This window comes from Phodopus roborovskii, unplaced genomic scaffold (assembly GCF_943737965.1).
Source record: "Phodopus roborovskii unplaced genomic scaffold, PHOROB, whole genome shotgun sequence".
Taxonomy (NCBI): domain Eukaryota; kingdom Metazoa; phylum Chordata; class Mammalia; order Rodentia; family Cricetidae; genus Phodopus; species Phodopus roborovskii.
In genome coordinates, this window is record NW_026125537.1 from 3,652,316 (window position 1) to 3,666,403 (window position 14,088).

Genomic DNA, 14,088 nt, shown 5'->3' on the forward strand with positions numbered 1-14,088 from the left:
CAGCTTTGCCACTTTAAGATGTTGTCTCTTCACTCATCTACACAATTTACAGCTTTCACCTTGTAAAGGGACAACATTGGGTCACCCAAATATCCAAACAGCTTTTTCAGTAGATCCAGAACAGAGGAGCAGTCTGCTAGAACATTTGACCAGGTGATACAATGGAACTGAACCCACTTTTCTCTTTGTTCCTGTGTTACTAAGGGAAAGTTTCTCCATTCAAAAGCATTTACCCCTAGTTTTAAGTAACTACTCTTGAGAGAGAGGTAGAAGCTATGATTTTTTTTTTAAGTTGCACTAATGACAATAGAGAATATTTGTAGACTGATTCTCACATACACATGAATCTGGTGCCTATCTGGAACTTTCATTTCAGAGACTAGAAAATGGGACTCAAGATGTTGCCAGTTCCCCAAGGACACTTGGATCTTATGGGTTGCAAAAATTCCCAGCACAAGAACTGTTCATAGGCTAACCTACATAGACTGCCAATCATTAGAGTTCATGGAGCTTCTGCGGGGAATGAGTGGATTTCTTTTTATTTCCTAGTAACAGTAGCAATTTTTTGAGGTCATGCATCTTTGAGACATTACCTTTCTAATACTACCCATCCAGAAAACCCAATAAACCACCTGTTTCCAGATGTGATCACAGCAATCACTTACTTTGTACTTGAATCATTAAGGAAGTAAAGCTGGTTAGTAAATGCTAATATTTGACTGTAATATTCTTCTGTTACATAAGTGAGAGATGGAAAAATGGGTAGCTATTCAAGCAGTAGGGGTCCACCTGGTCTGTGGTGCTCTCAGTGAACATGTTCCATCCATCTTGGAGAAGGTACCCCAAGGTTCTCTTCTGCTGTGCTCTTGGACCATCTGAAGTCCTTCTGTCCATTGACCCCCAGGGTTGGTCATTGACAGTCATCAGCAGTTGGCCATTTACCTGATGTCCTTTGATTATGTGGGTTTTCTCAAAACTTGGTTTCCAAATACCATGTGCAAAGGCATGCATGCCCAGGGCCCTCAGTGATGGTTTTCAACCATCAAAAAGACATGCTAAGCAAGAATTTCCCCAGTTCCCTACTTCCTTAGCTGTTCATTCCAGACTTACCAGGTCAGACCTAGCTCATCTTTGGAGTGTGTATTATGCAAGATGGACTTTGGGAAACTTAGAGATGAGAAACCTTTTTTTTTTTTTAAAGTAACTAAAGCAGAAGTCTATTTTCAGTTTAGATTTAGATTCTTTGACACACTCCTCCTTGAGAAAAGGGTACTATTTGAAAAGTTCCCTCTTGCAGAAATGCAGACATGCCTTTCAGTGCCCTTGAGTTAAGGCGTGGGTTTAGAGGGATAATGTGCCCTGGATTTGGCTTCAGTGTAAGTCTTTGTGTTGCTGACAGGGCTTAAAAGGGGCAGGTAGTCACTAGTTCAGTGTGTCATCTCTCTCCTTCCTCTTGCGAAATGAGCACCAGCCATTTTTAGGGTTTTTTTTTTTTTTTCAAGAAACTTAATCATTTCTTTTAAGTGAAGGAAAACTATCATCCTTTTCCTTGAGTCTTATATCTTCAGAAAGAAATCTCCATGAAAAGAGGGAAGTAGGCTACACAGGTGACACAGGGACACAATGTGTTTCTATATATCAGTCCTAACACTTTGACTTCTCTGACAGACATTGAATTAATGACATCAAATCTTAATAAGCCCAAAAGGGAGACCTGAGCATTGGCCATGGTCCCATGGCCAGTGGCTTCAGGACCACATACAGAGTTTCCCATGTTCTTCTTGCTTTATCAAACCCAAACTACCAAAATAGTCACCCTTTTATTTTATTACCTACTTTAGGATGCACCTAGCAATAGTCCATGTGAAGTAAGTATTCTTTATTCCCTTTCTGCATGGAGGAAGCGGTTTCCACTGAGTCAGTGCCCTGAGCCATGGCTGACAGGTGGCAGGACCAAGTGACATATCCTACAGCCTCCAAACCCCGTGTAGCTAGATGTCCTATCTCATCACAGCTGGAAGTCAGCCAGTTTTTTCCACAGAGTGCCTCTTCTTGCCACTACTCCCTGTCTGTCCTGGTGTAGTTGTAGGGTGACCCCCCGGCACCTCCTGCTTTTGGGGGCAGTTCTCCTGATTGACAGCCCTGGGAACCCATCTAAGTCACAGGCCCCAGCCAGTTGTGTCAATTCATCCGTCGCCTCCCTGTTTCTGGTTGCTCAGGTTCAGTCTCCAGTGCCTTGTCTTCTTGCTCACTGGTAGGTGGGTTCCCTATATCATTTTTATGAATTTGGGGTTTTTTTCTCTTCAGAGAATAGTACTCCTTGCTTTTCCTGGGGCCTTGTGATTGTGGCTTTGTCATTATCCAGAATGGCCTTATTATTTCCCTAAGTTCTTCTCTGAAGTTAGCTTAGGAGTGCTTCCTCAGGAGTTTCCTCTGCATTTTTGAAGCTGGCCTTGCTTCCTTCTCCTGACCTTTCTGAAGCTCTCAGAGTCCTAGTTCAATTCACTGAGAGTTTAGAGGCCAGTGTTCCTCAGACCTTCCTCTCTGTGCCCATAGAGTCCCTTGTGTGTTTTTGTTGTTGTTGTTTATTTGTCTGTTTTTGATAAGGCATTGCTGTGTACCCTGTTCTGGCTTTTCTTTGGAGAGAACTAGAAGACAACAGTCAGAGCTACTGTTCCTTGAGCAGAGCACAGGTATTGGACACTGTTGCACGCCTTGCTTCCTGTACTCTTCGAAACACTTCTGAGCCAAAAACTGATATTAGTGTCATCTGCCAGAAGAGATAGAAGGGTCTTCCCCAAAGGGCGGCATGAAGCACGCAGAGAGACTTTGGCCCCTGTGCTCTGTATTTTTTTGCCATCCTTCACTACTTGCAAGGAGACTTTTGTACCTGAGCCTTGGGAACAAAGGAGAGAAAGTAGACTCTTACGTTTGCAGGCTTTCTGCAGGAGTGGGTTCTGCGCACCTCCCTTGGTGCTGGAGTGGAACAGGAGAGCGGGGTGTTGAATTGGGATGTTCGGTTTTAAAAGCTTTCCAAGTTCGTGTAAGTGCTGTACAAATTTCACTCAGAGCCAGTCTGACATTGGCATGGAGGCTGTATCTCCAGTTTCCCTCCTCCCTGCTTAGGAAAACGAGCCTCTTCTATTTGGTTTTAGAAGCTTTAATCCATTTGGGAGCAAAATAGAGAATAAACAAACAAAGCTGAATATTTTACATTTTTAATAGCAGCAAACACTTCTGTAATATTTTTGAAAATAAACTTTTTGTTATTAGGTGGTTTGTGCCTTTTGAGTCCACACTGTCACTCTGGCCTTGGGTTTATAAAGTCTGTTTAAGAGGCCAGTCTGGGGAAATCAGTGGTAGCCAGGAATTTGCATTATCTGTGACTGTGACATAGACTTTTAGATGCTGTGGTGTATTTCCAAATACTATCTTCCTTTGGTGGTAGATGTTTGTTCTTGGTGTTTCATTTCAAAGGAAGCTATATTATCAGAATGTTAGGGGGTGGGGAAAAAAGCAAATAGATTAAAGACCATTTAACTTAAAATCCAGTGCAAGTCACTGAGAACCTCACAATCATAGTTCACTCTCAAGTAATACCTATTCCACCATCTGTCTGACTCACCCTCACCACAAAGTCTTCCGTGGTGTCAGCATGTTGTATGTTTACCAGGTAAAACTGTGAATGCTCTGCCTGGCTTCTACAAATAGTGCTGTTTTAGATAATCAAAATTGAAGTGTTCCCTTAACTCAGGAAGTATAGCCACAGTTTCAGAACAATGCTTGCCGAGTTAGCCTGGGGCATTTACCTGTGTGTGGATGAGGGCATGGAGCATATAGAGATGGGGCAGTGGTTCCTACTCATTCATCCAGCTGGCTTCCGGGGAAGCATGCTATTGTACCTCCTGTCCTTTGACTAAAGCTCCTGGCAGAGGAATACAGTGCCTTGCAGGATCCTTTCAGCCTCAGCTGACCAGTGATAGAGAGCAGTGTGGGAAGTCCTCATGCACCCTCACATCCACCATCCACCCTTTGCTTTTGCTTTTCCTGCTGGAAATACTCATCCACTCACTTGGCCTACCTGTCTCCTTACATTTGCAAGGGCACGGACTAGAAAAGATTCTTCTCCAGCAATTGTCTCTGACCTTCCCTCCCCCGCCCCCAAAGAAGCAAAGTTACTTTTCAATGCCCTCAGCATTTGTGCACTTAACTCTCCTGGGATCGGTTAACATTTGGCATAGTCATTATGAATATGTCTCCTTCTGCAGCATCCCACCTAAACCCCATTTCCTTGATCTCTCTATCTCTGGCCTAGCCCTGTGCCTGGAAAACACTAGGTGCCTAGGGGTTCCATTAAAGGAAGACACACAGCAGGATGCAATATCCCAGAAAGGCAGAAGCTATAACCTGTCTGGGTGAAATCCCCCAATAAATTCCATTCTTTGTTGTCATCTACAAGTAAAAGCATCCAATCTTGTCAGAGAGGCGGTGGACACTGGAAAGGCCAGCGTTTCCTAGCTGGGTATCTGGCCAGCCCACCACTTAGGTGTTTGTTTTGTTTTGTTTTGTATTTTAATGATAGAGTGACTCATGAGGCGAATAGGTGATCAAAGATACCAACTCTAGGAGAGGTTTTAAAGTCAGATTGTGTTTCTGCATGAGGAGAAAGGGAACCTGAAGAGAGACTAGGTATGGATTATCATGAAGTAGAGAAAATGCTTCAGAAGCTTCATGGTGATTTTTGTATGTGGCCATCTTTAATATCCCTGGGAGATAAAAATCACCATAAAGGGTCATAAACCACTGTCAGGGTATTTGACAAGTCCCATAGGTAGTTCTTCCAAGCCAGTAAAAGCATCTTAATTGACCCAAATGACAACAGTTATGTTATAAATATCTAGAATTTATGGCCTGAGAAGGCATAATCAAGTCTTCCATCAGTTAAGCCTGCATAGGAGAAGCTTGGGGATTTAAGATAGAGCTGCAAGTTGAGGGAAATGGGATTAGCCTTAACTTTATGACAGACACCAAGCTAAGTGGATCTCATGGCTTTCAAGTTCCTGATGCTTGGGAGTTAAAGGCAGTGGTGTTGTATAGTTGGTAAAAGCCACCCAGTACCCTCTGGACAGCTGTCATTTTATTGGCCTTGTAAAGTCTCACATTCAGCGTGACAAATCCAAGACCATATACCTGTGAAGGGGAGACACTTTAGATGATGTGGTACAGAGGAAGTGACTAGTGGGGTTAGAGGGCAAAGGCCTGTGTGTTTATGTCCAGGCTTCCTTGGAATCTGCAGAGTCACTGTGAAAAACAAGTAGATTCTGGTCCCAAGATCCATGTGGGCTGTGAGAAGATGCCTTGCTGAGTCTAGTACTGGAGTACATGAAATTGCAGACAGACTTCTCAAATGAGTTTGTTTGTTTGTTTTTTAACCTAAACACTATGCCTAGCTCTCAAGCAAGTTGGATACTAGATTCAGATTTTTAAATTTTGATTCAGTTTCTAATTGTTTTACTGGAAGAGATGTGTTAATATCATGCAGGACTATCATTTTGGAAACAAAACAAAACCAGTCTCAAAATGAATTCAGAGTTTAAATAAATTATATAATGCTGCTAAGTCACACAATTGCCCAGGGGGTCTCACCAGCCACTTCAAGGTGAATGACAAATGGCTTAACCCCGATTTGCAGGCTTCAAATGTGCCGGTCACTTGCTTGGCCACAAAAAGCTCATGCCATAGAATGCTGTCATCTGAGGAGCTAGGCAACTTTCTTAAGTTTAAGAACAGCCCTTCAAATAAAGCTTCATATGAAGTCCATAGAGAGATCGTTTCTGTTTGAACTTGGGAGAAGAAGCTGATCCATGATAAACATGACCCTTGAGTAAGCATTCTAGGGCTCTGGCAGGTATACCTAAAACTCTGATGCAGCACTGGGCAGAGAGACCCTTTCAACTTCTGCTTACTCCATTCATTGGTCAATAGGTCTCCCAACCATTTATGTATATTTCACCTTTTCTTGGGACCAGTTAGGTTCCAAGTTCTGTCCTCCATTTGTTCCTTCTCAGGGTAGGAGACAGTTGGGAGTGTATTTTCATCCTGACTTCCTGTGTACTTCCATACTGTTCAACGGCGCACCTCCCAAATACGAAACTCCATGGCTCATACTGTGGAGCAACAGAAAGTCTGGAGCTGATTATGAGATGATGAAGCAGGGAGAGATACAGGCATGTGAGGGGATCAGTGTACAAACGTATAAGCCCTGATGCAGCCCAGCCTGCTGCAAAGGACAGATCGTTTTTGGGTTTGAACCCTGCTTGTACATTTCAGCCTAATGAAGTCTAGCATTTGCTTTGTGTGGTGCTTGGGGAGCTTTTGGTGTTAACAGAATTCTTTTCTAAAGAAATTCCTTTGGATCCCTTCAGAATTTGTCCTGTTTCCAGGTTCCAATAGGAAAAACATGGACAAGATTTTAATAGAAAAATAGTACTCCAGGTTTCTCACTTGGCAATCTCCCTGCTTCAAGGGCTGTTCTGGCTTGAGTACATGAAGCAGGTCAGTGTTGTGGAGGAGCTCAGGGGTTTTGTCTCCTGATAGAAGGGACAGAAAGGAGACCAGGAACTACCCAGGAAGGTCACTGCTGAGAGTTGAGATTACAGCTAGCATCTCCATTTCCTTCTCATTTCACTGGAGATTTTGTTCCAACTAAAGTCACATGTTATCAAACGTGTTCTGTGTTCATGTTTCTCAGATGAAATGAAGCAAGGTCTTCCCCTGACATCTCAGACATGGCTCTCTTCCTGTTGCTGGAGAGAATAGTGGTATTGAGGGCTTTTAGAGGGATTGTGTGTGTGTGTGTGTGTGTGTGTGTGTGTGTGTGTACTAATTTCTAAAGACAATATGTTTTAGGGTTACTGTTACTCTGATGAAATACCACAACCTAAATCAACTTGGGAAGGAAAAGGTTTCTTTGGCTTCTGCTTCCACATTGTATTGACCAATGAAGGAAGTCAGGGCAGGAATTCAGACCAGGCAGATCCTGGAGACAGGAGCTGATGCAGAGGCCATGGAGGAATGCTGCTCCCATAGCTTGTTCAACCTGCTTTCTTAGAGAACCCAGGACCACCACCCCAGGGTGTTACCCCCGACTGTTCCCTCCCACATCAATCACTAATTAAGAAAATGCCCTACAGGCTTGCCTATAACTCAGTCTTATAGAAGCATTTTCTTAATTGAGGTTCCCTCCTTTCAATGACTATAGCACGTGTCAAGTTGACATAAAACTAGCCAGCACATAATATATATTTATTATTAAAATTTTCACACCATTGGAGCTGGGAAGATGGCTCAGCAGGTAAAGGTGCTTGATGCCAACCCTTAAGAGCTATCTTATCATTGTTGTCCAAACCATAGCAAGAATGAGTCAACTCCATCAAGTTGTCCTCTGACCTCCAGGGGCATGTGCACATCCCTCCCCGCCATGTCACCATACAAATAGATAAATACAAAATAAGAAGTTTTAAATAATTGAAAAGTTCAGGAACAGAATGTTTGCCTAGCCCAGCACTGCAAAAGTAAATCAGTGATCAATTAACACAAGTCCCTGTATGAGAAAGTCAAGCCACCCTCAAATCCACCATGTGGATTAACATTTTATGGAACTGGGTATCTTTAGTTTTCCTATAGCTAGCCTGATGAAATAGAATGAGATCATATTATGAAAATCTTAATAACTGCTCTTTGAAGTTATACTGCATGTTGTTGTATGCCCTTTCCATATTGATGTGTACGTCCAACATCATTGGTATTACCTATCCAACCCTTGTTAGAATGTCTCCCATTAGACTCTTGACCTTTATTTATCCTATCATTTCTTTAGAATAAATTCATGAAGTGAAACCTCACATTGATAAAGGTAAATGTGAACCCACTTCCCAGGGATGCCACACCCCTACTTCCTGTCTCCAGTGTGCCCTGTCTTCTTATTTATTCTTTTTCAGTTTAATTCCAGTTTAAGTGCAGAATGCTTAGATTTCCACCCTCACCCCCATGGTGTGTTGTAAATTAACAGAAAGAGGCACAAAGTGAAACTTCCAAGTCACTTTCAGGATAGAGGCACCTATGGATGTGAATAGGGTGTGGCCACCCTCCACCATCACCAGTGTGGTCTTCTCTCTCACCTATCACTACAGTCCCTTAAACTTAAGAGAATGGAAGCCAACTGCAGGTTCCTTGTGAGAAGACTGTTTTCTTTGTAAGTAAGATTGGTGTCTTCAGTCAGTGAGGGGAAATTGCCAGAGCAGGGCCTGCCATCCTCTCTTTAGTCTTTACAAACACCCAAAGGAAAGCTTGGCTAATGGGTTAATTTTTGCTGGCCATACGTTTTAAATCTAGGATTTCTTAGTCATTGAAAGGTTGAGGCTCAGGCCCTTTTATCCTTTTATTAGTGAATTCACTGAAGTGTAGGCAGACAGAAAACGTTCAAGTGGCCGCAGATAAACTTGTTAAATCCCTGGGAGTCTTTCCTTCTTGCTCTGGGCGTTTATCATCTTGGTGGAGTTAAAAGGCAATTAGGCCTGTAGGTCTTTGCTGGTTTGTTTATTGGCATTTTACACATGGGTGTTGAAGAGACAGGGGCCTATTCCCTATTTGGATCCTGATGGCCACAAGGGAAGGAGACCTCAGCCCAGCAACATAGGTCTCCTTGAAAGACAGACTTGGCAGAGAGCTGGAGGAAAATCACTTAAATGTATACCTGTTCCCCACAAAGCTCATTGTTGGTGGAAAACGCAGTCCACAGGTTCCATGCTGTGCTCCATTTCCTGGGAAATGGTTTTATGGAGGGGCATTTGATGAAAAAGTTCATTCTAATTGTTTGCTGCCCCAAGGTGTTAGTGAAGGTGGGGGCATCCTGGAAATGTTCTTTCCCAGTCTCTGGAGTGCACACACAAACACACACACACACACACACACACACACACACACACACAGAGAGAGAGAGAGAGAGAGAGAGAGAGAGAGAGAGAGAGAGAGACTCATGATAAATGGATGCCAGCAGTTTGAAAGCGGGTGGGAGCCGATTTCCACTCAGCACCCTGCCCCTCCTGGTTCTCCTAGTCTCTCTGGCCAAGCTGGATTTGGAAAAATTAATGAAAGGAATCTTGACATTCCTCTTCCCTGCTTGGGCCCATAGCCTTTAGCCTACAATCCTGTGAGGGAAGCCTTGCAAGGGACTAAAACTTACCCCTGATTAACACTCACTCTTTAGACAAAGGGCCTGGCTCCTTCTGCAAACCCATCCTTTAAATCTGACTTTCCCCACTACCAACATGGGTGCTCAGTGGCATCTATGCCAACTTCTCCAGCTGGGTATGCTCAGTACTTTAAACACAGACTGATGGGGCTAGGAGGTGGCTCAGGAGGTGACCTAAACCAGGTCCCCAATACCACGTAAAAAGCCAAGCACAGTAATGCATCTGGATTCCCTTCACAGGTAAGACCTTGAGACTCATTGGCCAGCCGGTCTAGCTGAACTGGCATATTCCAGGTTAGCTTAGAGACACTGTCTCAGAAATGTAGGAGGATGAGCAGTGAGCCAGCTGGCTTGGTAAAGGTAGGTGCCACCAAGCATAAGCTGAATTCAATTCTAGAAGCCCACATGGCAGGAGGGCAGATTGTTCTCTGACCTTCACACATTCACTGTGGCAGACACATGACCACATACTCACACACATGCACATACACACCTACAAAATAAAATGTAAAAAATGAAGGTGAAGAACAATTGAAGTCATCCCATGTTAACCTCTGGTCTCCATATAGACCCACATACATGTGCATACATACAACCTCACAACACATGTGCATGCACAGAAACCCTTGTCTGTCACACACACACACACACACACACACACACACACACACAGGTTCAAGAGTCAGGTACTCTTCAGTTTGATCTTGGGGGTCTATGTTCTGATTTTGTGGGTTCATGCAATTTCAGTCTCTGTAAAATAAGGACATAGATGGTCTCTGCCCTCTTCCATGTTGATTTGAGAAACTAAATGTGCAAAAACCTTGTCCTGGCACATGAGACAATCAGTGGTTGCTGTTAATATTTAAATGTGCATTACCTGACACACAAATTTAGTGTGTGTGTGTGTGTGTGTGTGTAAACACATAGTCATAAGACAATTACATTGAAAAAAAGTACCTATTTTTAATCTTACCCACATAGGGTACTACTGAAGTATAAAAAAGCTTCATCTGTGTAGAGAGAGTCTTTTCCTCTGCCCAAGATACCTGGAATGTGAGGACTTGAGTTTCCACAGCTGAGGGCTGTGCTCACAATCAATAGAACTCCTCTCTTGAGCAGCAGCCACTCCTTATTTAAATCTGGGTTTCTTCAGAGTTGGCACCCTGCCTTAATTCTCCCGACTAAAGAAAACACAATAGATAACTGCGCCTTTTATTCCCAATGTGACCTTCTGCGTTCTGAAACTAATTTGCCATTGAATCTTGCCAGCCTCTGCTGGAGGACTTCCTCTAGCTGAGTAATGTGGTTCTGATTAAGGACATCCTATAAGACCCAGGAGGACAGCCTGGGAAGGAAATGGGTCTGAGACAGAGAGAGAATGGATTTCTAGCCGCTAGTGGGACATGCCATGTTGAAGACAGAAGGTGTAGGGAGTTTCTCCTTAGGAAGACTGAGAAGAAAAGCAAATGGCTGACAAATTGACATCTTTTATACAAAGCTGACAGGCAAGCAGGCCTCTTAGCAGAAAGGATATGCAGAACCCTGAGGCCAAATGGCAGGCAGCAAGCTTTTTGAAGTCCCTGCCTGCATGCCACTTCTAACAGCAAGACTTCAGCTGTATGGCCTCCTCATAAAGATAGGAAAACTTACTTTTAAACTCAAATATCATAGTTCAAAAAAGTGATATTCCATTTCCCTCCCAGTACATGCACTGAGACATACTTCTATGATGAAAAGAAGCAGGCTGTTTTTTAATCTCTACTCTTCTATGAACTGAATTGCAAATGATAAACTTTGCCTTATTCCATGGAGTTTGAGAGCTCCCTGTTGGGCCTTGCTAAGCACTGGCTGGCCTCTGCCCTGACTAATGGGTAACTCAGGAGCTTGGAGACCCCATTTGCTTCTCTTGGCCTAGCAGGGGGTAGGCATCCATGGCAGGAAAGGCAAAAGTGGGACTGAATGGGCAATGGGACTTTGGAGAACATGGAGTTCTTTACCAAATACCTAAGAATAGACTAATAGTTGTAACTCTAATATGATTTTCTTGTTAATCTCTGTCAAAGCATGAAATCCGATATGTTAACCATGACTAAGCCGTGAAATTTGTCAACTTTGTCTGTAATTTACACGAGCTCTCTATTTTTTCCCCTTAAGTCCTAACACAAAGTGTAGAACATTACTTCCCAGCATGCTCTTCCCAGCAGGCTGTTAGTATCCTTTGACAAGTAAGAATAGAGGGTATGCATTTCTCATGCTGTTTCAGCAACCAAGGACAGATAAAGATAAACCCTGAAAAACAAAGTACTTTATTTTCCTTTGAGGTAATAACCATGAACATACTACATTTGCTTAGATGTCAGCAAGTATCAATAAACGTTCAAATTAGTTGTGTGATTCATGTCAATAGACATCATAATAAATTTCCTTAGAGTGGTAGGTTGTTTTTTAGGAAAAAATAATAAATGAATAAAGCAGGCATTATTTCTTGTTTAGCTTCAATTATAGGTTGTATGGTTAATCTCTTCAAGCCAATGTGAATACAGGCTCTCTACATTGGCTGTGTGGGTAAAACTGTGGAAGACATTTAACTGCTAACCTGCCCCTGGCTTTTTTCTTTTTAAAACATATCAAGGCCTAATTTGTAGGTAACTTTAAAACACTATGGGGTTCAGAGCTGGACATATCTGTCCTTTGCCCACGAAGGCTATCACCTAATTTAGCAGTCTGTGGTTTGGTCACTTGGTTACCTCAGAAGAAAGTTAGCTTCATAAAACTGAAAGAAAATAGAGGGAGGGTGGGCAGTTTGGAGCAAGTAGACAGCTTGCTCTGTGAAGGAAAGGGGAGCAGCTGGCAAGAAGAAAGGAATGTTGGTGACTGGGAAAGTGGTCAGGCTGGGATGTCATTCTCTTCTGCCCCTGCCAAATGTTTTCTCTTAGACTCAAAGGAAAATGTCCCAGAACCTCCCCAGCGTTTCCTGACCTCTGCACTGCAGATCCAGGACCCGATAATCAGATGATTTAGAAATAAGAGTGCTTTGTTGACTTCAGTCACCACATAGCCAGTGTTTTCAAACTTTTTTTTTATACAAAATCTTGGGCAGTGCTCCATAACCCAGGAGAGCCCTTCCCAGAAACCTGGTCGCTGGGTCTGAAGGACATGAGCTGTGCAAACAGTCAAGCTGCACTGTTCATTCCCCAACAATGAAACCAGAGGTTATGGAGCCCAAAGAGGTAATCTATTGCTCAAGTGATAGATAGTACACAGCCATGTCTTCCTGCTTTCCAGTTTCTCACTATGCCTAGGCATAGAACTTCAGGATTCTTGTCATCCCTCTGGAAGGCTCTTAGACCCTTAAATGGTCTGTGTATATCATAAGGTCTATGAATGCTCTCATTGCCTCAAAAATAGTACTTTTAAAAGAGTATAACTACAAAAAGGACTTTCTTATGGAGAAGAACAACAACTTTTAACAAATGCTCTCAAATCTGTCACCCCCCAAAAGGGTCAAGAATGATTTCCCTATAATTTGTGCCCCTAAAAGTCAGTTTTCCAGTTCTGATTATGAGTTGCAAGGTTAACAATTAGGTCCACTTTAACCTTTCAAGGCAAATGTAGCATATAATCCTCTGAGTGCCTGAGGTCCCAGACTTGCTTGTAAAACAGCAATTGGGTTGTGAATTCCTTAAATTGTCTTTGCAGCTGAATTCTAGCTAGAGCCAGGTTCTGTCCATCTTAGAGCAGAGATGCTTAAAATCCATTGAAATAGTTCAGATTCTTTTTGAGTCATGAACAGTCATCTCTTGGCTTAATTCTGCTTTGGTCTTGGATTAGGATTGCCAGATTTAGCAAGTATAGGAAGGCTTGGGAGTTAGTGTTGGCTTGCAGAAGAACTGTGGTTCAGTTCCCGATGTTCACATGGGGGCTAACAGCAAGCTTAACTCCCATTTGAAAGGGTATGGACACCCTTTTCTAGTCTCTTCAGGCACCAGGCAAGCATATGGTGCGCATACATACTTGTAGGCAAAACATTCATATACATAAAAAATAAAAGTAAGTAAATAAATGTAAAGTTTTGGGGCTTGAGAGATGGCTCAATAGATAAGAGCAGAAACTTCTCTGGTAATTCAGTTCCCAGCATTCATGTCCAGCAACTCACAACTACTTCTAACTCCAGCTTCAGAGAATCCAATGTCTTTGACCTCCACTGGAAACCTGTACTCACACACAATCCCTAGTCTCCCCGCCCCCTATTATTGAACACACACACACACACACACACACACACACACACACACAGAGGCAGAGAGAGAGAGAGAGAGAGAGAGAGAGAGAGAGACTTTAAAGGCATGTTTTTAAAATTACTTTTAGCCCTAGAACTTTTTGTTGCAGATTATACATTTTTGGAAAACAGTGACAGAACTGAGGAGCAGGGACAGGGACCATAGAAATGTTCTAAAACTGGTATTAATTTACTCAAAATCATTGAACTTCACACTCAAGAGCACCAACTTGATGATAAATTACATTTCAGAATATTATTAGAGACTTAAGGCTAGCACTGTTTTCTTTACCAATATGATGAAAGCCATAAATCTATGCCTCAGAATCAAACTTTTAGGAATCTGTGCAATATTTTTGTAAAATTTCTAGGCCTGCAAAAGCTCATTGCAAGGTGCCAAATGGTGCCCCATCTGGAATTCTGTCCACTGCCAGGCAGTGGCAATGAGGCATCTCACTACCCAAAGTATAGAGCTATGGATTTTGAAAATCTCCTGTTGTTGACTATAACAGTGGCCCATTAGGCATCTGTGCATTTCATACTGAAAGCATATGAG

General features: G+C 42.7%; 1 protein-coding gene across 1 annotated transcript in view; it reads left to right on the top strand.

Annotated features, from left to right (window-relative positions):
• The window catches only part of Erc2 (ELKS/RAB6-interacting/CAST family member 2), an 877,816-nt gene that overhangs the window by 767,611 nt on the left and 96,117 nt on the right, over window positions 1-14,088 (top strand). The window lies entirely within an intron of this gene.